At 42.3% G+C, this 27,234-nt stretch overlaps 1 protein-coding gene across 1 annotated transcript in view; it reads right to left on the reverse strand.

The window, feature by feature from the left end:
- LOC126298201 (transcription initiation factor TFIID subunit 4-like) overlaps positions 1-27,234 on the reverse strand; it is a 264,685-nt gene that overhangs the window by 142,452 nt on the left and 94,999 nt on the right. The gene's annotated exons all lie outside the window — the stretch shown is intronic.

Here is a 27,234-nt window from a genome sequence, read left to right on the forward strand (position 1 = left end):
TTCGAAACTGTGATGTTAGCAACTTACGTGCTGCACCTACATTTATGTAGAGGCACCAGGTCACGACTCTCCTTAAATCCCACAACGCACGCCAGTAGTCAGTTTCCCGCACACTTTTGCAGCCGGCTGGTAGCCATACCAAACGTTGCTCCATGAAACAGGAGGGTCTTTTACGACCAACTTTACGCATTTTCTTGTAGCAATTACTTGATCTTGTATACCCCAGCACGAAACTCAAAAGGTTTTAGGAATAGCTTCCCGGAAGTCAACTGGTAGTACGACGCTTCGGTGTCAACTTCCTCTAGGTTTGTTTCGTTTTAATGTCGCACGTACAAGAGTTTTGCCACTGAATCATTTTCTGACTATGACTACAAACACCATTCATTTCTGCCCTACTGAGATGCTTTGGTGTTGCAATGGCTGGCCGCCATAATTGGCAAATAGATGATACAGCACAAATATGTTATCAAGTACACGTGTGAGTCTATACTGTCAGATGATATGCAGCTTCAGTAGAACCATGACTTCTTTTAACTTGTTATTGTTAGTACTAGTAGTAATAGTAGTATCCCGTCTCCGTAGCTGAGTGGTCAGCGTAGATAGCTATCCTGTGAGGACCCGGGTTCGATTCCCAGTACTTCCAAGGCTTTTTGTTTGGTGGGCGGACTGGTAGCGGCTGCATTGATCCTCCTGATACCAACTGAAGAGCTACTTGACCCGCTTGTAGAGGTCCCACGGTCTGGAAAGCCTGCAAAACAGCAGGGAGAGCGGTGTGCTGACCACACGCCTCTCTATACCGCATCCGCATGTCGCCACAAGGCAGAGGATGACACGGCGGCAGATAAACATCCCTTGAGCCTTCACAGCCTGGTGGGGAGTTCAATTTTTTGTAGTAGTAGTAGTAGTAGTAGTAGTAGTGAAACGTCCCCTTTGAAAAATTATGAATGACAGTGCTGGAAAAACTCTTACGTGATTTGATACAGAAACAGCTGAGTAAAACTCAATGTACACAGACAGTTTTCTCTTTACTTATTCTGATCATCACTAAACTGACACACAATATTTTAGTGGAACGCAGTCTGACTTTCAATAATCTCTACAAAAGAATGGTCCTGACTAACGATAACCTATACCTTTCATGAATCACTTATCTCACAAAAATCTTCGTTAGTCGAACTACTGCAACACAACGAGTGCCAATATTTCCAGCTAAATAAAAGATTCTAACTACTGAAGGCACTAACTACTGATAGGCACAGTTATCAAATGAAAGATTTTGATAGAGAGTAAACAATGTATTTACCTTAATAATGTTCAAAAGTTATCATATATATGACACCCATCTTTACAAATTTCCTTTTTCTGGCGGACACACGTCCGGATCGTCCGCTTATAGCAACCTCTCAAATCTCTAGCATCTCTCTCTCCACATCCACCACTGCTGGCGGCTCACCTCCAACTGCCCAATGCTACGGGCTGTTCACATCCAACTGCCCAACACTACACAAGCTAATATTCCAACAATGAGTCCAACCAGACACAGACTGCACACAGCGAAGTTAGCGACTTTCACATACAGCATTACATGGCACTACCAACATAAAAATCTAACGAGCCTACTTACAGTAGTAGTAGTAGCAGAAGTAGTAGTAGTGCCAACGGCATTGCCGCAGAGGTAACACTGGTTCTCATCAGGTCATCGAAGATAAGCGCAGTCGGGCTGGGCTAGCACTTGGATGGGTGACCATCCGGTCTGCCGAGCGCTGTTTGCAAGCGGGGTGCACTCAGCCCTTGTGAGGCAAACTGAGGGGCAACTTGACTGAGAAGTAGCTACTCCGGTCTCGTAAACCGACATACGGCCGGGAGACCATATGTCCCTCCATATCCGCATCCAATGACGCCTGTGGGCTGAGGATGACACTGCGGCCGGTCGGTACCGTTAGACTTTCATGGCCTGTTCGGACGGAGTTTAGTTTAGTAGTAGTAGTAGTAGTAGTAATAGTAGAAGTAATATCGTTGTTTATCTCGAGTAGTCAGACGTCATGTGGAGAAGGGAAAGTGAGATGGGGTTCCTGATAATCAGAACCCTAGATTAAAAAATGGTTCAAATGGCTCTGAGCACTATGGGACTCAACTGTTGTGGTCATCAGTCCCCTAGAACTTAGAACTACTTAAACCTAACTAACCTAAGGACATCACACACATGCATGCCCGAGGCAGGATTCCCCTAGATTAAATCCAATGGCTCTACATAATGGCTAGTCGAGCGAGGACATGGGACACGATTAAAGGCGTGTCAGCTGTTCGGCATCGTCGAATGACGTAGCCTTGAGATTAAGATTGCTTCCGATATCCTAATTCATCCTTATTCCAATGATCCTGTGCTCTGTATGTAATAACGATGAACTAGACGGCCTACCTGGTGCTATTCCAGAGAAACAAACCATGCCGTAGAAAAGGGACGCCTCGTCAACTATATAGTTATTAGGGACAGAACACAATCTCGGACTGACAGGGGGGGGGGGGATGAAATTGGCCGGTTCGTCTTCCAGCGAACCAACCCAGCATTTTCTCTAAGCGGTTTAGGGAAATCAGGGAAAACGTGGATGGTCGGGTTGTGATATGAACCTCCGTCTTTCGAATGCGAGTCCACTGTGTTACCAACGGGCCACATCGCTCGGTCAGCTCATATGGCGACACTGTTTCACCATCTATCTGACTTTCATTAGATATTCAGCACAAAACAAAATCACAATACAGCAGCTTACAAGCAATGATCACACCCAAGTAACACTGATACAGACTTAACAGACAATGCCAAGGTACTGACTGATTCTTAGCCTTCCTTATTAATTAAATAGTGAAACCGGCATGCTTTACAACTGCTAAACGTGTTCGGGAATTGGATATACATCCATATCTGCTTCTCCACCCTCTCGCTGTCCATCTCCCCCTTTGTCCACCTCCTCCTCCTCCCCACGCTCACGTTGTCCACAACCTTCTCCGTTCTCTATCTGTTCATCTTCCGTCCGTCTCCTAAGATGTTAAGTTCAGATGGTTAAAATGGCTCTGAGCACTATGGGACTCAACTGCTGTGGTCATCAGTTCCCTAGAACTTAGAACTACTTAAACCTAACTAACCTAAGGACATCATACACATCCATGCCCGAGGCAGGATTCGAACCTGCGACCGTAGCAGTCGCACGGTTCCGGACTGCGCGCCTAGAACCGCGAGACCACCGAGGCCGGCAAGATGGTAAGTCCCATAGTGCTCAGAGCCATTTGAACCATTTTTGAACTTCCCCCCCCCCCTACCCACACACACACTTCCACCTGCCAATCTTCACTTCCCTGCTCTCTCTGACCGCGAGTATCATTTATTGTTATTGCAAATTCATATTCCGCAGTAGTATTTTAATCATAAGCCGATAAGCCATAAACACAACTTTTCTGTTTTCAGCGAAAACCGACTACTAGAAAGAAAACAAAACAACACAATGTTGTATATACATTTTTTTATAAAAATATATAATACAAAAGGATACATGTGGGAGAAACAATTTGCCTGAGTGCGAGAAAGAAAACAAAACAGTACATCTTCACAGCAGAGCACAACACAACATATTGTTTCTCACAATCGGTCTTTATTCACATTTGTCACGGATTTTTCAAGATTTTTGGTAATTACTTTACCCCTTTATATATTTATATGTTGTATATATTAAAATATATAGCCTATATCCATCCGATTGTTCGTCAGAGTGTCTTGTAAAAATCTGAAATAAATCGATCAAATAATTTTCGAGATGTTTGGCAACAACTTTTGTTCAAGAAGTTTTCGAGATTTTTGCCACGAAGATTTTACCTTTATATAGTGTATATATTTTTATTACAGTATATATTTAAAAAAAAGTAGCCTATGTCCGTCCGAACATTTATTAGAGTATCGTGTATAAATTTGAAGTACATCTGTCTAGAACTTTTCGAGATTTTTGGTAACAACGTTAAACAGTTATCTACACTGACACCCGTGAAATGGATCGTAACGTTTGTCTTCGAACGTTTTATTTGGAAAGCAGACAGGTGCATCCACTTACATCAGATTCGAATGTACCAGCAGTTCTGGAGGTAGCCTACATGATACGCAGTACGAATAGGGCCCAATGGAAACGTCTGTATACGCTTGCAAGGTTCAGAGAAAGAACCCAGGCAGAAAGTACGAGTAATAAATCTACTGCGCGCTCGTGCTCGTGTGCGCGGAGGTAGGGCGCGTGGCGTGCATTACCTGCTGACAGCGAGTCGGGGGACCGCGGCGGTGCGGGCAGGCCGCGCACACTGGCGCCGCAGCAGCAACAGGTCGCGAGCTGGCCGCAGCCACTTAACTCCGCACTAATCAACACTTGTCACTTGCGCATCGCGCCGCCTCAGAAGAGCCCTGTTAGCGACGGCTAATTGCTGTTGCAAGGCAACCGTCTAACGCTGCACAACCTCGTTATTACTGGCCCGTTCCCGTAATTGCCGCGTTACGCGCGCGCTCTCCAAATCGGCGAGTTCCTTCTTAATGCTGCAGAGTTTCCGCATAGGGATGATTGAAAACTGAAGTGCGTGCAGCGCAACTATACGCGAATGTGCTGATTATACGAGGCAGCACAGAGGAGCTATTAGAGAAGTTGCCTCCTGGCTGCAGAGCAGCACTGAATGGACTCCTCGCTGTTAGTGCTGCAGACAGCCCACTTCGACAGACAGTCGTTGTTGTGGTCTTCAATCCGCAGGCTGGTCTCAAGCAGCTCTCCACGCAGCTCCTGTAACAGCCTCTTCAGCTCCAATTTCTTCTTTTAGTCGAGCTGTGCCATAAAAAACAAACTTAGATGTTAACAAATTCCTCTTTTTCAGAAATGCATTCCTTGCTACAGACAGTCGGAAGTTTATATCCTCTATGATTCGTCCATCATCACTTATCTTGATGCCCCAAGAGCGAAACTCATCTACTACTTCTGGTGTCTCGTTTCCTAATGTAATTTCCTCAGCGTCGCCTAGTTTAGTTTAGTTGTATTCCGCTTCTCTTGTTTTACTTCTTTTGGTATTCATCTTATAACCTCTTTTCAAGACAGTATACGAGGCGTGTGAGAAAAGTAATCAGACTGACAATACTGCGAGCGATTTGACAATGAAAAACAGAACCACTGACATATACAGGGTGTTACAAAAAGGTACGGCCTAACTTTCAGGAAACATTTCTCACACGCAAATAAAGAAAAGATGTTATGTGGACATGTGGCCGGAAATTCTTAATTTCCATGTTAGAGCTCATTTTAGTTTCGTCAGTATGTACTGTACTTCCTAGATTCACCGCCAGTTGGCCAAATTGAAGGAAGGTATTGTCCAAAAATGGTTCAAATGGCTCCGAGCACTATGGGACTCAACTGCTGTGGTCATTAGGCCCCTAGAACTTAGAACTACTTAAACCTAACTAACCTAAGGACATCACACACATCCATGCCCGAGGCAGGATTCGAACCTGCGACCGTAGCAGTAGCACGGTTCCGGACTGAGCGCCTAGAAGCGCTAGACCTTGCGTTCAACACTCTGGCGGTTGATGTACTAGCAATTCACGTTTGCAATAGCTTATTTCATTCTTACAGAAATCTGTGATCTTGCAATGTTAATCACTTAAATATGTTATCTAGACAAATGTACTCCCGAAATTCCATTGCCCAAACAATAATTGTTTTCCATCAGTGTGTTTTTGCGTGTGGTTTTATGAAACCCAAATTTTATCGAAATATATTCAAGACTATTGTCCTCAGCATTCAGTAAGTACATTTTACACAAAACATTCTTCTTGCTGCTGTATTGTCTCTGCATTCCATTACAAATTGTTGTACGTCATTATAGATTCGTGATCAAAACCAAGTGGGCGTGAAAGACAAAGAATGGTGGTCTCTAAGTAATAATAATTAATTTTTTCAAGGCGATCACTTTTTATTTTTCTAGTCATCGGAGACTCTTCTATTGTCGTATCGAAGTACTGTTCTGCACACTAAAAGTTTGTCAAAACCGTCGAAATCTGTAACTGCCGTTTTCATTTAGATCCCTGTCTTGGAGAATAAAAATACGTGCTCACATCTAGAGATTTTGCGGACGTTACCTCACTGTTAATACAGAATATAGGCGATTCGGAAGTACTGCAAGGTTTTATTGTTATTTTATGAACTTGCGCAAAATTTGTATTATTCCTGGCTTCTTCACTGTTGGCCATATCAGTAAAACACCTTCAGTACGATCCGTAAGACAATTTTAGATGGTTTTAGAATGTCTTTTCGTCCTTTACGCACTCCAACCGGAGTAAACTACACGCAGGCCCTTGCGTCTGCAGTTCACTCACCACCAAACACACGTCAATACATCGTTCCACGGAAGACTGAAACCACATGTGAACACACGATGTCGGACGGGAACAGAAAATTTAGGTGGCGCTAACCTACTGCCTGTCAACAGTGTACATACGGCTACATAACAATGAGGCGGGCGAGCCACAGCGCTTGGCGCCGGCGTACTCGAGGGAGCGGGTGTGACCTTGAGGCGTCTGATTTAATGGTGGCACCTACTTAAATTAGATTCTGAACAGCTCTTAGCAATTGACGCAATCGACTGGTTGCTCATTCCAGGCAATATCTATGCTCTTTCTAGCGAACAAAATATATTTGTACCACGTCCTTCAATGATGCTTTTCACCGGGAGATATCCCTGATTTGGTCTAAAAGAGTCAGGGATGTGCGTCTGTCTGAATGTGTCTTGTTGCAGTAAAAATCTGCGGTGCCATCTTCCAGTTACAAGATACAAATATCTGTTTTGGAGCCTTATTAATAACTATTTCGCCGGCCGGAGTGGTCGTGCGCTTCTAAGCGATACAGTCTGGAGCCGAGCGACCGCTCCGGTCGCAGGTTTGAATCCTGCCTTGGGCATGGATGTGTGTGATGTCCTTAGGTTGGTTAAGTTTAATTACTTCTAAGTTCTAGGCGATTGACGACCTCAGAAGTTAAGTCACATAGTGCTCAGAGCCATCTGAACCAGTTTGATTAACGTATTTCATCTCCAACACACTGAACCTCGATATCTGAGACTTCCATTTGCGAATAAGCCACCTAGAAATTATATCTATGATCGTAATTCTTGATATTAGCTCACGCCCTCACCATTTACTACCTCATAAACTAAGAATTTTGGAAGTAATGTTTATATGCAACTAGTCATAATGCTTATGGATTATTAATTTTGTAACAATTTATCTGTGACTACTTTCGATCCTATCTTATAACGTAAACAATATGTATGTGCGTTTTATTTCTTGATGTCTGAAGAGAAACACAAGTGTCTCGAAACTCTTCACAAATAGATTAATATCATAAAATAAATAATCCATAAATATTGTGACCTACTGTGGTATAAACATATGTTCTTCATTCTAACAATGGCACGAAAAACTAGTACCACAATTACAGAAAATGATTATTAAGAATTCTGAAAACTAAAGCTGCAACAGGACACAATCTCTCAGGGAACGAGACACTAGGTACATGACGAAGAATCTATCGAGTTTAGTTACAGAAGACAGCTCACACATAAATATGAATGGGAATTACCTGCACCCTCGCAACTTTATCTGTCATACGAGCTCAAATCAGAAATATAGTGGAATGACGCACACTTCATAGACCTAACTAATATCAATGAAAAGTAATTTTTCAGCTGAACTGATTTAGTTATGAAAATGAGTCATTAATGAAAATACATAAGTAAAACAACCTTTTTTGTTAAAGATAATTAAGTATTTAATTATGAATGAGGGATAATCTTCTGAAAATTTTGAGATACGAGACGTGTGGTTGACCGAAGAAACGAATATATATGTGCATGTAGGTCTGCATTGATGCACGTTCCTTATATTCGCCCATCTGATTTTATTTCATTTTATTCATTTATTGCATTTGTAAAGCCCTGAGATGACAAAGTACCATTGTGTAGTAGAGATTAGTTGCTGGGTAAACGACTGCCAAATTCGAGGAACTCAGACACCTGATTTTGAGATAGGACATCATCATTTCAAATATTCGTGGTGCATTTTTAATATTACCGGAGACAACTACAAACCTAGCAAGTAATTTCATTTTCCTCGTCAACAGCACTCTCACAAACAAGAGATGAGCTATTCCAATACGAACTTTTTCATTTAGTGTTAGTCAGTCTCCTTTGCTCTCCTTGCATGTTCAGAAGATGTGATCTGTCAGTCTTACTGACACCTGCTCTTCACTCTGCCTTTCCCATAAGGGGAAATAATTAGTGCCATAAAATTACAACTGCTTGCAAATACATATTTCCGAAAATAACAGGGGAGCATTACTGAGTATTTGTAATTTAGATTTTAAGTGAAGTGAATTGCATGAAATTTCACAAAATTATAATGACGAGATTTGCACCATAAAGAACGAAGATGACGCTTATTAGGAATTTGTTGATATTAAATGGAATACCAGGAGCAGAGGTATGGAGTGTGTGATACATCGCCCAACGACATGAGAAAAAACAATGAAGTGCTAAGCCCTACGTTGCATTTTATACCAGTAATGTTTCCTGTTCTGTTGTGTAAAGGTCACATTAATAACAGGAGCGACTACAAATGAATGCTGGGATCGCTCTCCCAAGAGCCTCAGTATGTCTTCAATGTAGTAGCATCAAGCTCTAGTCTACCACAAACGATCTGAATTGCGTTCTACCTGATTCGAATGTAGCCCACACGACGTCACTTCCTAAAGTCCTAATCTCTTTACGGTACAGCAATTCCGAGTGATGCAACCGTCGGTTTTTTTCAGTCGAAGGAAACAAACCCAGTCTGCAGCCACGTCACTCTCCAGGTTTGAGCAGTTTAACTTAATGTGAAACCACCGATTGTCACAAGTATCCGTCGGTACGTCAGATATACTTATGTGGTTTTCGCTCAGTCCGTGGCGCCGCCGCCCATAATCCTACTTCCTGCTGCTGCCGCCTTGACCAGGGTCGCAACCGGCGCGAGTAGGTGGCGCGCTAGCCGGTGCGAGCGCGATGCTACTGGGACTGCCTAGCGGTGACTGGATACCTCCTCCCGCCGTGTACTAACCTGGTCGTAGCAGCAGCAGGACAATGACGTGTATCGTGCCCAATCTCTGAGGCTAGATTAAAAAACAGTTTTTTTTCTTAATGAACAGACAGATATCACACCGTCTCAGTAAAACGGATTCGCTGAATGGTCAGCGTGACGAATTGTCAATCCTCTGAGCCCGGGTCGATTCCCGGCTGGGTCGGGGAATTTTCTCCGCCCAGGGACTGAGTGTTGTGCTGTCCTCATCATCCTATCATCCTCGTCGATTGCAGGTCGCCGAAGTGGCGTCAGATTGAAAGACCGGCACCCGGCTAACGGCCTGCCCTAGCCATACGATTAAATAAATAATGAAAAACGAAATCAAAACAGTTGCAAAAATTTGACGATGTTCCTTTCTTCTTTATATACCCCTAAGAGAACTTCTCTATTTTGCACTCCCAACGGAGCTTCGTTATTAGTTTCGCGTTAATTAATTGCACCTAGAACAATTTAATGCACCATAATCCATCTGTCAGCTTTAAATGGTGAAAGAAGATTTTCTTACCACCTTGTTATGTTTAAGTTCTTATTTCCGTGCTTGTTACGAAAATTGGGGAGAAATCAGTCTTTCAGCACATAATTAAATAAATGTAGATACCTCATTTTAACTTCGGCGTACCCACTGAAATGTCTTCGCGTACATCTGGGGTGGGGTTACCCTCTGGGGGTATATGTAACTCGGTTTGTATTGTATACAACTCCTTTTTTTCACCTAATGAAAGTACTACAGACTAATTTCCCTCAGAAGAATGACTGGGTAACTCAGTGAATTAAAAGAACTACTAAACAGAGCATCCAGTTGAATGAACGAATGAATGAATGAATACATGTTGCAACCGACAGAAAAAGTAAAGACTGGTTTCACTTGAAAGAATGAGTAACTTAGTTAATACGCAAAAGGTTTCTAGATTGTGCCGACTGTTCCCAGTCGCATAGACTGGTTTCACACAGAATAATTCAACCGATACATAAAGCTCCATCCGAATGAGACGACTGTTTTCCAACAACCGACTAAGTCGATTGCTTTCATTCGGTTGTTTTCGTCACTGTTTATTTCACTACACAACTAGTTACCGCAACAAACCCCCGGAGAACACTTGTCTGTATAATAATGAGCCAAGGTTTCAATTGATACCAAGAGATTGCAAATATCGGGAAATGTGTTACTGGACATGAAACCGTACTTACAGCTTGTGAACTCAAATTTATTACACTACGTAATATTTCAAAAACATTACCACTCTCATTATCATCTGAGACAACTAGTACTTGTAACTCTACCACACAAATCATTCAGTAGTCCTCAGTCAAAAGTAATTCTTTTGCAAGAATATCTATACTTCCAGAGATGTACGACAATTCAAAGTATTCTAGCTCTCTGAAAGATTTTCCAACCACCCATTGTTCGCTTGCTGAATAGTTCTGCATAAACTCGTTAATAAAGCAACCTGTTACTAATAAAGCGATTAACAGCATCAAGAGCCCTATGGAAGCCTCAAACTCAACAGCGAATCACTAGTAATTTCACTGTACCGATGATGGCGTTTGGATCTATGTCAGTTTTCAAAATCACTTCTCCCCTTGCTATCTACGAAAATGTGGCATTAAATATCTAAGGTCTTCATGAGCAGCTAGTTGTGCACATGTCTGAGCTTTAAATGACATGTCTAAGTGTTTTGTTTTGAATATGGATTCAAATCCAGTACATATAGCCAATGCTAACCAAACAAAGCTTTCGCGCCTGACCGAAAATCGAACACAGCACAGATCGTCCTTGCTGTTTAAGCATAAAGAGACGTAAAATACCTCAGTTTTAGCCAGTGTCTGTCGGTAAGCCTCAACCTGAAATTCCATGACGAAAATGATTACGGGACCAGGAAGCCTATCCAGAAAACTTAACTATACACGAAAGATGTTAAATATGACTTCATTCACTAGTAACAAACTGTGTGCATGTTTAAACATGAAATAATGTGACGCAAAGTCTTGTGTTGGACGGGGATTCTAACCCAGCACCTAATTGGTTTGTTAACCAAGCAGATACAAATGTTATGTATCGAATTTTTTCACCAATAGTAATATGTTTGAAGCTGAAAAGAAATGACGAAAATATTCTTGCATTAGTGGGATTCGAAAGCGGCATCTATCATCGTTATTTAATAGCCACGAATAGAGCTTATATATCGTTTTTTTTTTCAGCCGTAGCGTGATGTTCGCACGTTTGAACTATGTGTAAGTACAACGTGTTGAAACTTTCTGTGCTGACTGGGAGTTGAACCCCACAAAAATGGCTCTGAGCACTATTTGACTTAACATCTATGGTCATCAGTCCCCTAGAACTTAGAACTACTTAAACCTAACTTACCTAAGGACAACACACAACACCCAGCCACCACGAGGCAGAGAAAATCCCTGACCCTGCCGGGAATCGCACGAGATGCGGGCAAACCCCACTCATGTTGGCGTTGTTGATTACACAGAAAGAAAACTATCGAATTCTTTTTCACCTGTAGCTAAGCTAAGAGTGACGTGTTCGAACCTCAAACAATGCGATGCGATGCAAATTTCTGCGTTTCACTGGGAGTCGAACCGGCTCCTATCGTTATCTCACTCTGGTGCAGACTATAGCAGAGGGACATCACCCTTAATGTAGATTTAGAACCACAGTTCAACTCTACATCCTTCTCTTGGCTTTACCAGAAGTGCTTGTTAAAAATTGTCGCCTAAAATCGGGCTCTAAGCTAGACCTTCGGCATACCACGTTATCAAAACAGATCATCGAACACATCTGGCTGTGTCTTGGTTTAGTTGTAAGAAGGATGCATCATACTAGATAAGGAATCTGCTTCACTGGTCTCGCGGTTCTAGGAGCTCAGTCCGGAACCGCGCGACTGCTACGGTCGCAGCTTCGAATCCTGCCTCGGGCATGGATGTGTGTGATTTCCTTAGGTTAGTTAGGTTTAAGTAGTTCTAAGTTCTAGGGGACTAATGACGACAGATGTTAAGTCCCATAGTGCTCAGAGTCATTTGAACCATTTTGCTTCACTGGAGGTAGATCACAACGAGTTCAATACATTCATTTCTTTGTTCGAGCGCATCGCCATTCACCAGGAGCCTTGGCTCTTCAGTGAACACTTCAGACTTGAATTATTATACTGACGTAAAACCATATAACGACCACCAGTAAGAACTGGCACCAATGTAGGACGTGGAAGTGTGTATAGGAAGTGTTGTCTTCCATCTGTGATGGAGACGTGTAAGGGGGGGGGGGGGGGGGGGGGTTTCGGGGAGAAGACCAGACAGCGAGGTCATCGGTCTCATCGGATTAGGGAAGGACGGGGAAGGAAGTCGGCCGTGTCCTTTCAAAGGAACCATCCCGGCAGTTGCCTAGAGCGATTTACGGAAATCACGGAAAACCTAAATCAGGATGGCCGGACGCGGGATTGAACCGTCGTCCTCCCACGTAACAGGGGAATTATCCGAACGGGACAGAAATCGGGAGATGTGATGTACAGACAAACAAATGATTACAGTTTCAGAAAAGTCAGATCATTCAAGAGAAAGAGCTTCACAAATTGAGGAAGTAAATAACGTGTTGGACCACCTCGGGCCCTTATGTAAGCAGTTGCAGGACTTAACATTGATTGATAGAGTTGTTGAATGCCCTCCTGGGGGATATCGTCCAAAATTCTGTCCCGAGCTGGTTGGAGGGCCCTGCCCATAATCCTCTAAACATTCTCAATTATTGAGGAGAGATCCGGCGACCTTGATGGCCAGGGTACAGTTTGGCAAGCACAAAGACAAGCAGTAGAAACTCTCGACGTATGCGGGCGGGCATTATCTTGCTGAAATGTAAGCCCAAGATGGCTTGCCATGAAGGGCAAGAAAACGTGGCGTAGAATATTGTCGGCGTACTGCTATGCTGTAAGGGCGCAGCTGATGATTCGAGGTGCTCCGTTTTCTTTTTTATTAGAATACATATGTTCATGGTCTAATGATAAGCCTAGACAAAACTAGTTGTTTATTTCTTTAAAAAAAATTAAGACACTGCTTCATAAATCGGAGGCGGTTTTACTACATCTGTGATAGGTGGCCGCTTCGAGAACAACATATAAGTGCCGATCCAAATGTTTCCGTTCGAATACCACACTAACCCTTTCCCTAAAAGTCGGGGCTTATATAGCCGCATCAGAGTCGCACCGGATAGCGTATACGCTGCAGCAGTGTCCTCAAACTGCAACTTTTTGGTCACTCCTTATTATCCGTTCCCCCAAAGGCTTAGATTTTTCACATCAGTAACTGGAACGTAAAACAGAAGGGAAGATATCTAAGAGAAGGAAATAGCATATGTGAAAGGAATTCATAGACTTCCAGATTTTTTAGCTTTGGCCATCTCTGGCCTGATCTTACTTCTCCGTCAAAATGAAAATTTGGCAAAAATTCTCTTTAGTCATTAAATGAGAAGAAATAGCATAAAAATAAATACTTTCGTGTTTGGGCAGAGCTATCAAGAGAGGCTGTGGTCACAGCATAACGTATTATGGCCGCTGCCTACGCTTTCAGCAACAGCCGGGGCGACACGGCAGCTGATTGTTCTACATCATATGGTGGCGTCGGTCGATACGAGCCCCCCTCTCCCTGCAATAGCTGTAACCACATGCGCTGCGCCCTACGCACCAGCGCCCTGTTAAGCTGTGTGCATAGTTTGATAACACGATGCCGGGCGTACTTCCAAGCAGTTAATTTACTCTTGTCACGGATTCGTTCCCGTGCGCTCCGAGAAAAACAAGTCAGCGATATAATTTAAAAAGTGCAAACCAATGATGTGTTACTGTGAACTGAAGTTGTGAAACAGGTTCTGCCTGAAAAATAATTCAAAACAGTTATGTTGTTGTTGTGGTCTTCAGTCCTGAGACTGGTTTGATGCAGCTCTCCATGCTAGTCTATCCTGTGCAAGCTTCTTCACCTCCTAGTACCTACTGCAACCTACATTCTTATGAATCTGCTTAGTGTATTTATTTCTTGATCTCCCTCTACGATTTTTACCCTCTTCCCTGCCTTCCAATACTAAATTTGTGATTCCTTGATTCCTCAGAACATGTCCTACATACCGATTCCTTCTTCTAGTCAAGTTGTGCCACAAACTCCTCTTCTCTCCAATCCTATTCAATACCTCCTCATTATTTATGTGATCTACCCATCTAATCTTCAGCATTCTTCTGTAGCACCACATTTCGAAAGTTTCTATTCTCTTCTTGTCCAAACTATTTATCGTCCACGTTTCACTTCCATACATGGCTACACTCCATACAAATACTTTCAGAAAAGACTTCCTGACACTTAAACCTACACTCGATGTTAACAAATTTATCTTCTTCAGGAACGCTTTCCTTGCCATTGCCAGTTTACATTTTATATCTTCTCTACTTCGACCATCATCAGTTATTTTGCTCCCCAAATAGCAAAACTCCTTTACTGCTTTAAGTGTCTCATTTCCTAATCTAATTCCCTCAGCATCACCCGACTTAATTCACTACATTCCATTATCCTCGTTGTGCATCTGTTAATGTTCATCTCTTATCCTCCTTTCAAGACACTGTCCATTCTGCTCAACTGCTCTTCCAAGTTCTTTGCTGTCTGTGACAGAATTACAATGTCATGGGCGAACATCAAGGTTTTTATTTCTTCTCTATGGATTTTAATACCTACTCCGAATTTTTCTTTTGTTTCCTTTACTGCTAGCTCAATATGCAGATTTAACAATAGTTATAGTACTAATGAATTTTATGTGCAAAAAGGACCCAATGTGGTTATTCAAGGGAATACGGGGAGCGTTCAGTGAGTAATGCAACACATATTTATTATCGCCCAATTTCGGTTGAAAAAATGCAGAATTTCTTATGGTATATCATGGAATATTCCCGCTTCAGCCCCTATAGTTTCATGAATTTCCGATAGGTGGTGGCACTGTATGTAACCTTGAAAATGGCATCTGTTACGGAGGTGCGTTCCAAGCAGAGAGCTGTCATGACCGAAGGAGATCTGGCAGTGAACGAAAGCACGGTGAATCGTTGGGACAGGCGTCTGTCACCATCGCAACATGGTCGCGCAAACCTCTCCGATGTCCCTCGTGCCGGCCGGCCACACACAACTGTGACTCCCGCAAAGTTGGAACGTGCGGACACGCTCATTCGAGGTGGTCGACGAATCACAATGAAAAACCTCGCTGGTCAACTGGAGGTCTCTATTGGTAGTACTGACAGACTTGTCCACAAGTTGAGGAACTCACAAGCTGTGTGGCTGCTGCGTTCCTCACTGCGTAACAGAAGACCATAAAGAGCAATGAAGGACCTTCTGTGCGGAATTGATTCCGCGTTACGAGGCTCATCATGACAACCGTTTGTCGAACATGGTGACAAAACTTCAGTAGACTGTTCGTCCTTATCCACTCTAAAGCCCGGATCTCGCAACCTCCGACTTCCATCTGTTTGGCCCAATGAAAGATGCACTCCACTGGAAGCAGTAAGTGGACAATGGGGAGGTTATAGGTGCACCACGACTCTGGCTCCGACGTCGACCAGCAGAGTGGTAACATGCGGGCGTATAGTCTCTCCCAGTAATACAGCGTAAGGCCGTACCAATGAACGAACATTATGTTGAAAAATAGAGTTTTGTAGCCAAAAGAGTGGGGAATGATACGGTGCACTAGAATCCTGAAAAGAGCAACCAGCTTCCGTAAAAAATGTGTTGCCATACTTACTGAACGCCCTTCGCATTTTCATTTATTGTTCTATGTTTCAACTTTGGAGTTTGATATTTCCCTATACATTTTACTGCGAAGCTGTTGGCCTCTATGAACGATATAACGATATTAAATTTCGTTTAGAAGCACCAGGACAGCTACAATAAGACACCATGAAGTTTAGGAAACACCAGCATCGCACGTGAAGCAATCGTAGCGTATAAGCGTTCACTAATAGATTCTTCTTGGAGTATCGTTTATGAATCAGTTAAACACTTATTGTGACTTCACATGATCCTAATTCCAAGCTTGAAGTATGTAAGTCTGAGATCACTGAAACGTCTGGTGGCAAATAATAAGAGACTCAGCATAAGCAGAAACATCTCCTATTCATCCAACCTTGTATAACCGTAGGTTGAACTTTCTTGCGTGACAACATACCGTCAAATTTGAATCGCTAACTACTACGAGACTAATATTGTGTAACAAGGGTTTAGCCCCTAACGGATAAATCATGTCCGTACGAGCTTGTCGCGCAGTATTTGTTTCACGTTTGACGTCATCGTATCAGTGTAGTCACAAGCGCGTGATTGTCACGAGTTAGCTTCGTGTAAAGTTATAAACAGGTGTACTCTGGAAACACGTTTAGGTGGGACTCTGATTCGGGTGTTACAGTAATCAGTTTGCGGAACACTACTAGGACCCAAAGTGAAAAAATAAAAATATCCGCCGGAAAGTGAAAATTTGTATTAAATTGTAAATTACAAACTAATGAGAAACGTCACCTCATACGACTCGTAAATATGCTCAGAATTATAGAATACACAAGTCAGACGGAGGCTCGCGACGAAATGAATGCAAGAAGCCTAAAACGTTCAGTGTCGAGCCAATGCGAGATCGATGGCAGCGTCGAAAAGGAAATGAAAAAACGGCGCAAAGCGATTACGCGACTGAACCATGCGGCATACAGAGGTCTGCGATAATCCAAACTTGCGATTTACCTATTCTTTAACTATTACGCTACTTCGTGTAACCGTTGCGTTAAACAGATTGACAATCTAACAACATATTAATACGAAACATCTGTTATGACTTTATCCCGACGTTTTCACGAAAAATTTACGGTGCGGATTGCAACTGCGCACACAGAAATTTTTTGTTTGGAAGGGCTCTATAGCATTATCCTGGGTTATTATTGCTCCGCCGAGCGGTCTTAGGCGCTGCAGTCATGGACTGTGCGGCTAGTCCCGGAGGAGGTTCAAGCCCTCCCTCGGGCAGGGGTGTGTGTGTTTGTCCTTAGGATAATTTAGGTTAAGTAGTGTGTAAGCTTAGGGACTGATGACCTTAGCAGTTAAGTCCCATAAGAATATTGGAATGAGAAGTGATTTTGGTCAACAAGAGACAGCCTGGTGGAACAGCATGGACACGGTTCTCCTACAATCTCTGCGGGAAGTAAGAGTGAGCAAAAAGTTACTCGAGAGACTGCTGGACCTAGAAGGTATGCAAAGCATACTGTTAGGGAAGGAAGAAGAGATTAGTGTTTAACGTCAGGTCGACAACAGAGACGGAGTAAAGCTCGGATTAGGGAAGGATGGAGAAGGATAGCGGCGTGTCCTTTCGAAAGAACCATCCCGGCATTTGCCTTAATCGCTTTAGGGAAATCACGCAAAACCTACATCAGGATGGTCGGACGTGGGTTTGATCAGTTAGGGAAGAATCCCCAGCTAGTATATTTCGTCTATTCACTAGTGAAAATATGTTGCGCTTACTGAAAAAATGCTCTAAAACAGAAGCACGCATTGTACTCAACGATGAATTTGGAGCTGCTCGAAGCAGTTATAGCCTCATTGTACTCTTGAGGGGCATACGGTGTGCGAAATCTTGTGAGAGAGATTTGCAGAGTCGTTAATGGGTCCTGCCTTTTTTCCTCAAACAATAGCAAGAAATAGATTTTTAGAAATTATGCGATTTCTTCGCTTTGACATCAAAGCTATGTGTCAGCAACGCAAAGAGGCAGACAAACTTTGTTTGGCACCTATAATCTGGTACATGTTTGCAGACAACTACATTGCGTGTTACAAACCAACTGGATTCCTAGCAGTGAATGAGCAGTTATATCCAACGAAATGCCGATGCCCATTTACTCAATACATTAGTGGTAAACATGATAAGTACGGTATAAAGTAGTGGTTGCTCATACACACTTAAGTTAGAGGCTGCAGATATGAACACTTCAGAAACAGTCGATTTCCATAACAACACCAAATTTGGCGTAGATGCGATAGATCATATGTCACGCAAATGCAGTGTAAGAGCCACGACGAAGCGCTAACCAGTACATGTCTTCTATAACATTCTTGATCTGGCTATGATCAACGCTCACACCCTGTGCAAGTTGATAACTGGTTGTACTATCTCTCGATCGTCTTTTATAATGAAAGTTGTGGAAGAATTAGTGGTACCCGTCAGAAATTCTCGCTCACAACAGCTGTAGAATCCATCTATTTTGACTGCTGACAGAGAAGAAGGAACATCTAAGTAAACTAAACGAAAAACTTGCCAGGTTGGATTGTGTTACAAAAACGAAACTGGACATAATTGTTTTGTATATGTAAAAAAATTGCGTGCGGTCCGTATCTAATTAAATGCCCAATGAAAAATGCACATGAGTAGTCTAGTAAAATAGTACTTACTTGTTACAGGATAAACGTGTAATTAGTGAACAGCTAAGCAATCCTATTATAATAACATTTGTCATCCATTGTTTCAACATGTAAAACACAAACACTGAAAATGTAAGCAATTTATGTATCTCTGCTGAGGTTTCAGTTATTTTTGCATGGTGTAATGTAAAAGTAAAATTTCTGAGGCTCAAATAAGAATGTGTCCACACTATTATTATTGTTTTGGTCTTCAATCTGAAGACTGATTTGATGCAGCTCCCCATGCTGCACTATCCTGTGTAAGCCTCTTTATCTCCGAATAACTACCTCAACCTACATCTTTCTGGATTTGCTTGTTGTGTTCATCTCTTGTCTCCCATTACGGTTCTTACCCCCCTCACACCTCACTCCAGCACGAAACTGAAGATCCCCTGATGACTCAGAATGTGTCCTATCAACCGATCCCTTCTTTTGGTCAAGTTGTGCCACAAATTTCTTGGCTCCCCAATTTTGTTCAGTACTTCCTCATTAGTTATGTGATCGACCCATTTAATCTTCAGCATTCGTCTGTAGCACAATATTCGAAAGCTTCTGTTCTCTTTTTATCTAAACTGTTTATCGTTCATGTTACAGTTCCATACTATACTCCAGACAAATACCTTCAGAAAAGACTTCCTAACAGTCATATCTATATTCGATGTTAACAAATTTCTCTGTTTCAGAAATAGTTATCTTGCCATTGCCAGTCTACACTTTATATCCTCTCTACTTCAGCCATCATCAGTTATTTTCCTTCCCAAATAACATAACTCATCTACTACTTTCAAGTGTCTCTGTCCTAAACTAATTCCCTCAACATCAGCTGATTTAATTTAATTACATTCCATTTCTTTCAAGACACTGTCCATTCCGTTCAACTTCTCTTCCAAGTCCTTCGCTGTCTCTCACAGAATCACAGCATCATCGGAAAACCTGAAAGGTTTTATTTCTTGTCCTTGAACTTTAATTCCTATTCCAATTTTTTCTTTGGTTTCCTTTACTGCTTGTTCAATGTACATATTGAATAACACTGGGGACAGACTACGACCCTGTCTCCCTTTTCAACCACTGCCTCCCTTTCATGCCCCTCGACTGTTATAACTGCCGTCTGGTTTCTGCGCAGATTGTAAACAGCATTTCGCTCCCTGTATTTTACCCCTGGCACCTACAGAATTTCAAAGGGAGTATTCCAGTCAACATTGTGGAAAGCTTTCTCCCAGTCTACAAACGCTGTAAACATAGATTTGCCTATCCTTAATCTATCTTCTAAGAGAAGTCGTAGGGTCAGTACTTCCTCGCATGTCCCTATTTTTTTCCGGAATCCAAACTGACCTTTCCCGAGGTCGGCTTCTACCAAGGTTTCCATTCGTCTGTAACAAATTCGTGTTAGTATTTTTCAACCATGACTTATTAAACTGATAGTTTATTAATTTTCATACCTGTCACCAACTGCTTTCCTTGTACTGGAATTACTACTTTCTTCTTGAAGTCTGAGAGTATTTCCCCTGTCTCATACATCTTGCACACCAGATGGAAGAGTTTTGTCATGGCTGGCTCTCTCAAGACTATCAGTAGTTCTGACGGAATATCGTCTACCTTCGGGGCCTCGTTCCGACTTAGATCTTTTAGGGCTCTATCAAATCTCCTACCTCATCTTCATCTACGTACACTTCCCTTTCTATAGTATTGCTTTCAAGTTCACCTCCCTTGTATGGACTCTCTATATACTCCTTACACGTTTCAGCTTTCTCTTTTCTGCTTTTAACTGTTTTGCCATCTGAGCTTTTCATGTTCATGCAGCAGCTTCTCTTTTCCCCAAATGCCTCTTTAATTTTCCTATAGGCGGTATCTATCTTTCCCGAAGCAAAATATGCTCCTCTTCAGGAACCACACATTTGTCTGGTCAGTCAACAGATACGCGTCCGACGTGGTCATACCTGTGTCGCTGAGGCACGCAAGCCACGCCACCGACGAGAAAATGCATATATAATGAAAAAATAGCAAAATCATTATTAATGACAATAAATATGAAATACTGTTACCTTTTCTAAAATAAAGCTTTTTAAAATGCGATAAAAATCTTGGCGGTCAATTGACCTCCATTGGACATTCTCGTGGACAGATGAAAACTGGGTGTTTTAGTGCTAGAGCGTAATCATTTACATAAGACCATAACAATCGTGCACTGTACCAGCCGCAAAATGAATGTTGCTGTCCATCAAGTTATGAATGATGTGGCAAATGTATCACGTATACAGACTTTTTTATAGATTCCTTATGTTCTGTGTTTTCTCAAAGACCGAAAAATCAAAGGCTACTACAAGATGTTTCCCAAGAATTATCCTCTCAGACATTAAAACTAGGCCGTGTTTTTCATGTAGGTGAGGTTGCTTCACCATTTAATGCTGTTAGAGCTCCTCTTGAAAGTCATAGTTCTTTTTTTCCATTTTTCTGAAAAACTGAGTCATGATGGCTCCCGAACAACTAAGGAGAGATCTAAATTTGAAGTGTTGCTATAATATCTTACAAATGGTTGCTTATGATGGAATTGGTTGTGCTTTGTGAGGCCTAGAAGATCTGCAAGTATTATCGTTCTTTATGCAAAACAGAAAATCTTCATTTGCAGAAACGCTAGTTGGCATAGCCTTCAGCTAAGTCAGTAGCTACGAACTTGCCAGGCGCCACATGCAGTTTATGCATTGACAATTGATCTATATGTTTGAAGCAATCAGAATTGTAAAGAAGTATTCGCAGTTCAGTCTATAACGGCACTTGTAAATATTATTGTACAAAGTCAAGATCGACGTTCACCACTGATGCTAAATTAAAGCTAAGTATTTAACTGTATTCCTGTCTACTAACTTCTAGTCACCTAAGATGTTCCAGATACATCCCGTCAAGTATAGTTCATTGATCCTCACGTCAGCCTACGTGATCAACGCGTGCAATGATGGCTACCTCTTGTGATCAGGCTAAGAGTCAAATTGTGTGACTCAGCCGGGTCACCCTTTTCCCATGAGGCCCACAGTTCTGCCTCTTACATAACAGTACAGATATCATACAGATGTCATTTTGAAGAGAAGCCCTGAAAGTTTGTTTTCATGTACACCGCCACAGCATAGTTTGGTAATTTGCCGATAGTCAGCGCTAGTCGGAAACATGGTGAGTTCAGGTGCGGAGCGAGCTTTCTGTGTGTTGGAGTTCAAGAAATGGCCTCCTCGATCAGCAGATCTCACTCCGTGTGAATTTTTTCTGTGGGGACACATTAAAGATCTGGTGTATGTATCGCCTCTACCATGTGATGTAGCAGAGCTCCGGGAGGGAATACGTAAAGCGACTGTCACAGTCGACGATGCCATGCTGCGACGGGTGTGGAAAGAATTCAATTGCCGTATTGACGTCTGCCGGGTCACTCATGGTTCGCATATCGAATGTTTATAAAAAAAAAGCTTTCAGAGTTTCTCTTCAAAATGCAATATGCATGACATCTGTACAACGTTTAGTTCTTGTGCAGTAAGTAATTGAAAGTGTTCCCGGACTTTGTGTATATACATACAGGGTGACTCAAAAAAGTGTTTACAAACTGAAGTGGCACATCGAGCATACAACAAGGATCGGTAATCACATAGCAACTGAGGTCGCAAGGGTCATCCGGGGATACCAAACGGCGTTGCAATTATTTAGTCACATACTAAAACTGGAGATGCCATATTTTTGTCCAGATGCATCGAGACATCAGCTCTACATTGAATGGCACACCCTCTCAAAGATACCTGGTATATATCGAAGACATCCTACTGCCGCAACAATCTTGCCCACTACGTCTTCTGGAGTGGTAACAGGTGGCTTATACACAAGGCCCTTCAGATACTGCTACAGGGAAAAATCGATTGGGAACAGATCGGATGGTCGTGGTGGCCACGCTATTGGCCCACCATCACCAACCCAGAGGCCCCGAAAAGTTGCCTGCAGAGGTGCCCACACTTGTCTGCTGAAATGTGCGGAGGCTCCGTCGTGCTGAAATAGAATGCGGCGACGAATACGAATGGAATATCATTCGGTATGTCCGGCAGAAGCTCTCGCAGGAATACGAAGTATGTGTGTCCATCCAGTCTCTCCAGGAAAATGTACTGCCCAATCAAACAGTCTTCGACGATGCCAGCCCACATGTGACCGTAGCGCCCTCTCGTGGCGTTTGCGACCCCTGTTTATATGTGATTACTGATCGTTGCTTTACGCCCGATGTGCCATGTCAGTTTGTAAACGTTTTTTAATCACTATGGTATTCTCCCCTACTCAGTGGTAAAAAACACAGATTGCACACTGGTCTCACTTGAAGATGAAGGCAAGGTATGCTGCCGAAATACTGTGTTTCGTAAACAACTGGAGCCAGCTGGACACCCGAGACCAATAAAACAGTTGATATGCCAGGGATGATTAGGCCACACACAAAAGAGTTATGGGGTTGCATACCCAACTGTTTGTCTGTGAATAGATCTGTTGAAGGTGTATGACCTTGTTTTCCTTTAAAACGACGAGCGTGGCGTCCTACCATCAGCGAGATGAGCACAGTTAAATGCTTTACTAGAATCATGATGCGCAAATGTACATGATAGATGTGGAAAGAACTCCCGAATGAGGAAGTCATACTAAGTATCAGCGAGTGTGTTGTATTACAAACGCTGAGAATATAAAGCAAGTGAAGACGAATCACTGTTACTAACACGATAACCGTTCTCTAATGACGACTCTGTCGATTACAACGAAGTGATTAGCGACACTGAACAAGAATCACAGTCTTAAAATTTTGACCCCTTCCCTGTCTCTGAAGTGAAGATCTATCGAGGACTACTATTTTCGAATGCTATTTCACTACTCTCAGAAAGCTGCTCCACACAACACACAGAAAACATCGTGGATATACAAATTATGGGAAAAAGGATGAGAACTTCGTTTTTCGAGGAGGCATCTTGTATAATTGGTTCCCGGATTACTGGTGACTGTAAAATGGTTTTAGCGTAATTTTGAGGTTATAGCAGGTGCATAGGAATATTCTGCAGACCTCCCAGAAGCGTACTTCGGGAAAAAGTGTATTATTTGCCTTAAACGCACAGTTCTGCCTGCCAGATAACGTCACAACTCTCCTTCCCACTTCTGGTTTTATTTACGAGACGTGTTTTTTAAGTAAGCACCGTTTTGAAATTTAAAAAAATGACGTGCTAAGATATCTCAATAATTCTATTTTTACATGAAAGCCTGTACCTTAATCTACGCACTGACGCCATTACAGTCTAATTCTTCCCTGTATACGTTGTGTACTGAGTGTTTAAGATGCCTCCGATAATCGTTAGTCCCGCCGACTGTGAAGTACGGGCTGTTATAAGATTTCTTAGTGCTAAAGGCCTAAAAGTGATCGATATTCATCGTAAGATCTGTGCAGTTTACGGAGAAAACATTGTGAGTGATGGAATGGTAAGAAAGTGGGTGAGAGCATTTAAAGATGGCCGCACAAATGTACATGATGAACAATGGAGTGGGCGTCCTTCGGTCGTTAATGAAAGTTTGGTGCAGGAAGTGAACAATAAGGTGAGAGAAAACAGACGCTTTGCGATTTCCTCCTTGCGGGATGATGACTTTCCTAATGTTTCTCGTAGTGTTTTGTATGGCATTGTGTCCGGTCACTTGAATTACCGAAAATTGTGCGCACGTTGGGTACCGTAAATGTTGACGGATGTGCACAAAACCAAACGTTTAGACAGTGCATTGACTTTCCTTGAGCGGTACCACAACGACGGTGATAATTTCTTAAGCCAAATTGTTACGGGCGATGAAACATGGGTGGCCTACGTCACACCAGAATCAAAGCAACAGTCCACGGAAGCTGAGCACCGTTTTGCTGCAAGACAATACCCGTACGCATGTGGCAAATCAGACCAAAAATCTTTTCGAGGGGAAACTATAGATCATCCTCCGTACAGCCCCGATCTTGCGCCCAGTGACTACCATCTGTTCCTGCACTTGAAGAAACACCTGGGCGGTCAGCGTCTTCAAGACGATGACGAAGTCAAAACAGTGGTTAACAAGTTAGGCGGCAGACTTCTATGAGGAGGGTATTCAAAAACTGGTACAACGTTATGACAAGTGCCTCAATATTGATGGAAATTATGTAAATTAAAGTACAGAGTTTCATGTAAAAATAAAATAATTGAGATATCTTAGCAAGTCTTTTTTTTTTAATTTCAAAACGGTACTTACTTAAAAATCACGCCTCGTAGTTACACTGTCTCACAAAAAAATAAGGAAAGCGCACAGAACACATTGCCGGATGGCAATAAAACTTCATAAACTTACACATTATCGGCGGGTATATAAGAGATTAGAGTTACAATTCTATGTGACAGGTAAAATGGCCGCTAGGATCCATTAATGTTGTTCGTGTTTGCAGGTATTACCAGGCGTGAACAGGATCAGATGTTGAGTGATCCCTGGAAAGACTGTTTGCGTTCCATTGTGGTACTCCTGTAGCCAACAAGATAATCAGATCTGTCGCGGATAGAACAAGTGTCCAGTGTATCAAGTACCAGTTGCAACAGTTGTGGGCCACCTCCAAAGAGGATACAACAGCTTTATGACACCGTTCACAACCGAAAAAGCGCATCCATCCAGGTCATAAGAGGTGCAATCTTATACAGATAAGCGGGCTCGTTCTGCCAAGTTCTTCGTAAATTTTACTCGATGCTGTAATCACTGATATACTAACACATACGCCATATACCCGCCAAGTTTCACTTCTTCTCCTCCTCCCCTTCTGCGTGCTTCACTTTTTTGCCAGGTGGTGTATAACCGATTAAGTAGACAATATGAGCAGATCTCTGTTTGCAGGTGGTGCTGTCGTTCGCTGTCGAATAATGTCATCAGAAGATCAAACGAATCATAAAATAATTTAAACAAGATATTTGAGAGAAGCGACAAGTGCCAATTGACTCTGAAGAATGAAACGTTTGGAGTTCTCCAAATGAGCATTAAAATTGCGTTGAATTTCGGTTAGGCGATAAATCATGCAAACTACCTATCTTGGGATTAAATAAGAAACAATTCAAATTGAAATCATCACATACGAAATGTTATGCAGAACGCAAACCAAAGAGTACGTCTTATTGCTAGAACACTTAGGAGGCGTAACAAAATCTAGTAAAGCGACTGCCTACAGTATGCTTGTCCGTCGTCTTCTGGAGTATTGTTGTATGGTGTGGGATCATTGTCAGATAGCATTGACAGAGGACATCGAAAAATTTAAAAGAAAGGCAGCATGTTTTGTAATATTACGAAATAGGGGTCCATAGAGGAGAGTGTAACTGATATTACAAACGAGTTGGACTGACTATCAAAGAAAACAAGACGTTTATAGTTGCGATGAAATCTTTTCACGGATTTTCATTCGCCAACGTCCTCCTCCAATGGCAATATGTTTTGTTAACTCCCATCTGCTTAGAGAGTAGTGATTATGGTGATAAAATAACGGAAGTCATTAGAGAGTTGTACGATAGAGAAATAACTTAAAAGTGGTTCGAGGCACCTTCTGCCAAACATTTAAATGTGAATTGCAAAGTAATCATGCGGATGTATGCTAATGACGTCTTGCTTCTACCTGATGTTAACAAAAAAGCTTCAGCCAGAAAGAGATCTAGCAGTATATTTGGACGTAGTTCAACGAGTGACGCTCACTAAGTAAACTTTCAATCACACCACGCTTATAATCAGGAGTAATACGTAAAGCGAGTCACAGACTGATTAGTCTTAACGATGCTCATATCCGTAAAGCTTTACTGGTAAGTACGTGAGGGTGTAACCTGGTAAGAGATTAATCTTTCGTACCCTCATACGCGTAGTATTAAACATTATGAATAAGAGTGCTAGTTTCACACAACGAAGTTGTTTCGTTGTACTAAGGAACAGTTTTTAATGTTATCGACCAGTCAGTCCTCAGTTCCTGGTGAGATTATATTTTTGGTGTCCGGTAGTGTAGTCGATAAGCAACTTGGAGAGAAGTTCAAGAAGCGGGGGCGTTAACCCACTCAGGGGATCACGCCGCGCCATAGGCACGTGTCCATGGCCGCACCGCTGCTTGGACGTGTCCAGTAGCCCCGCCTAAAAATTATATATAACAGTCGCTTGTGGTCGGTGCTTTCTAGCAAGCTGCTCACATCCAATACTCGCTGGACGCACTCTTCTACAACTTCTCAGCTACACGGACACAGCCTATGGAAGCGCCTGGAATTCTTACTAACATTCCTACTGATAGATTATGGGTAAACAGACATGGCCTATGAAAACTCTTGGGATTCTAAGTAACATTCTTACTGGCATTATGGCTACATGGACATAGCTTATGGTAGATCTTGGGATTCTTAGTAACATTCCTACGGACTGATTATGGCTACGAACCAGTTTCCGAATTGGAAGTGAGTGGTACAAATTTTTATTTGGCTTCTTATCTATAGATTGCGCCATTTGATAGGATCTTTTTCTTTCTTTTTTTGTATTTTCAGTGATTTCTGTAATGTTCAGCCTGGCACCTAAATTAAGAGTTGATTCAAAAATATATACGAGATTTC

Source organism: Schistocerca gregaria, chromosome X (assembly GCF_023897955.1).
Source record: "Schistocerca gregaria isolate iqSchGreg1 chromosome X, iqSchGreg1.2, whole genome shotgun sequence".
NCBI classification, from domain to species: domain Eukaryota; kingdom Metazoa; phylum Arthropoda; class Insecta; order Orthoptera; family Acrididae; genus Schistocerca; species Schistocerca gregaria.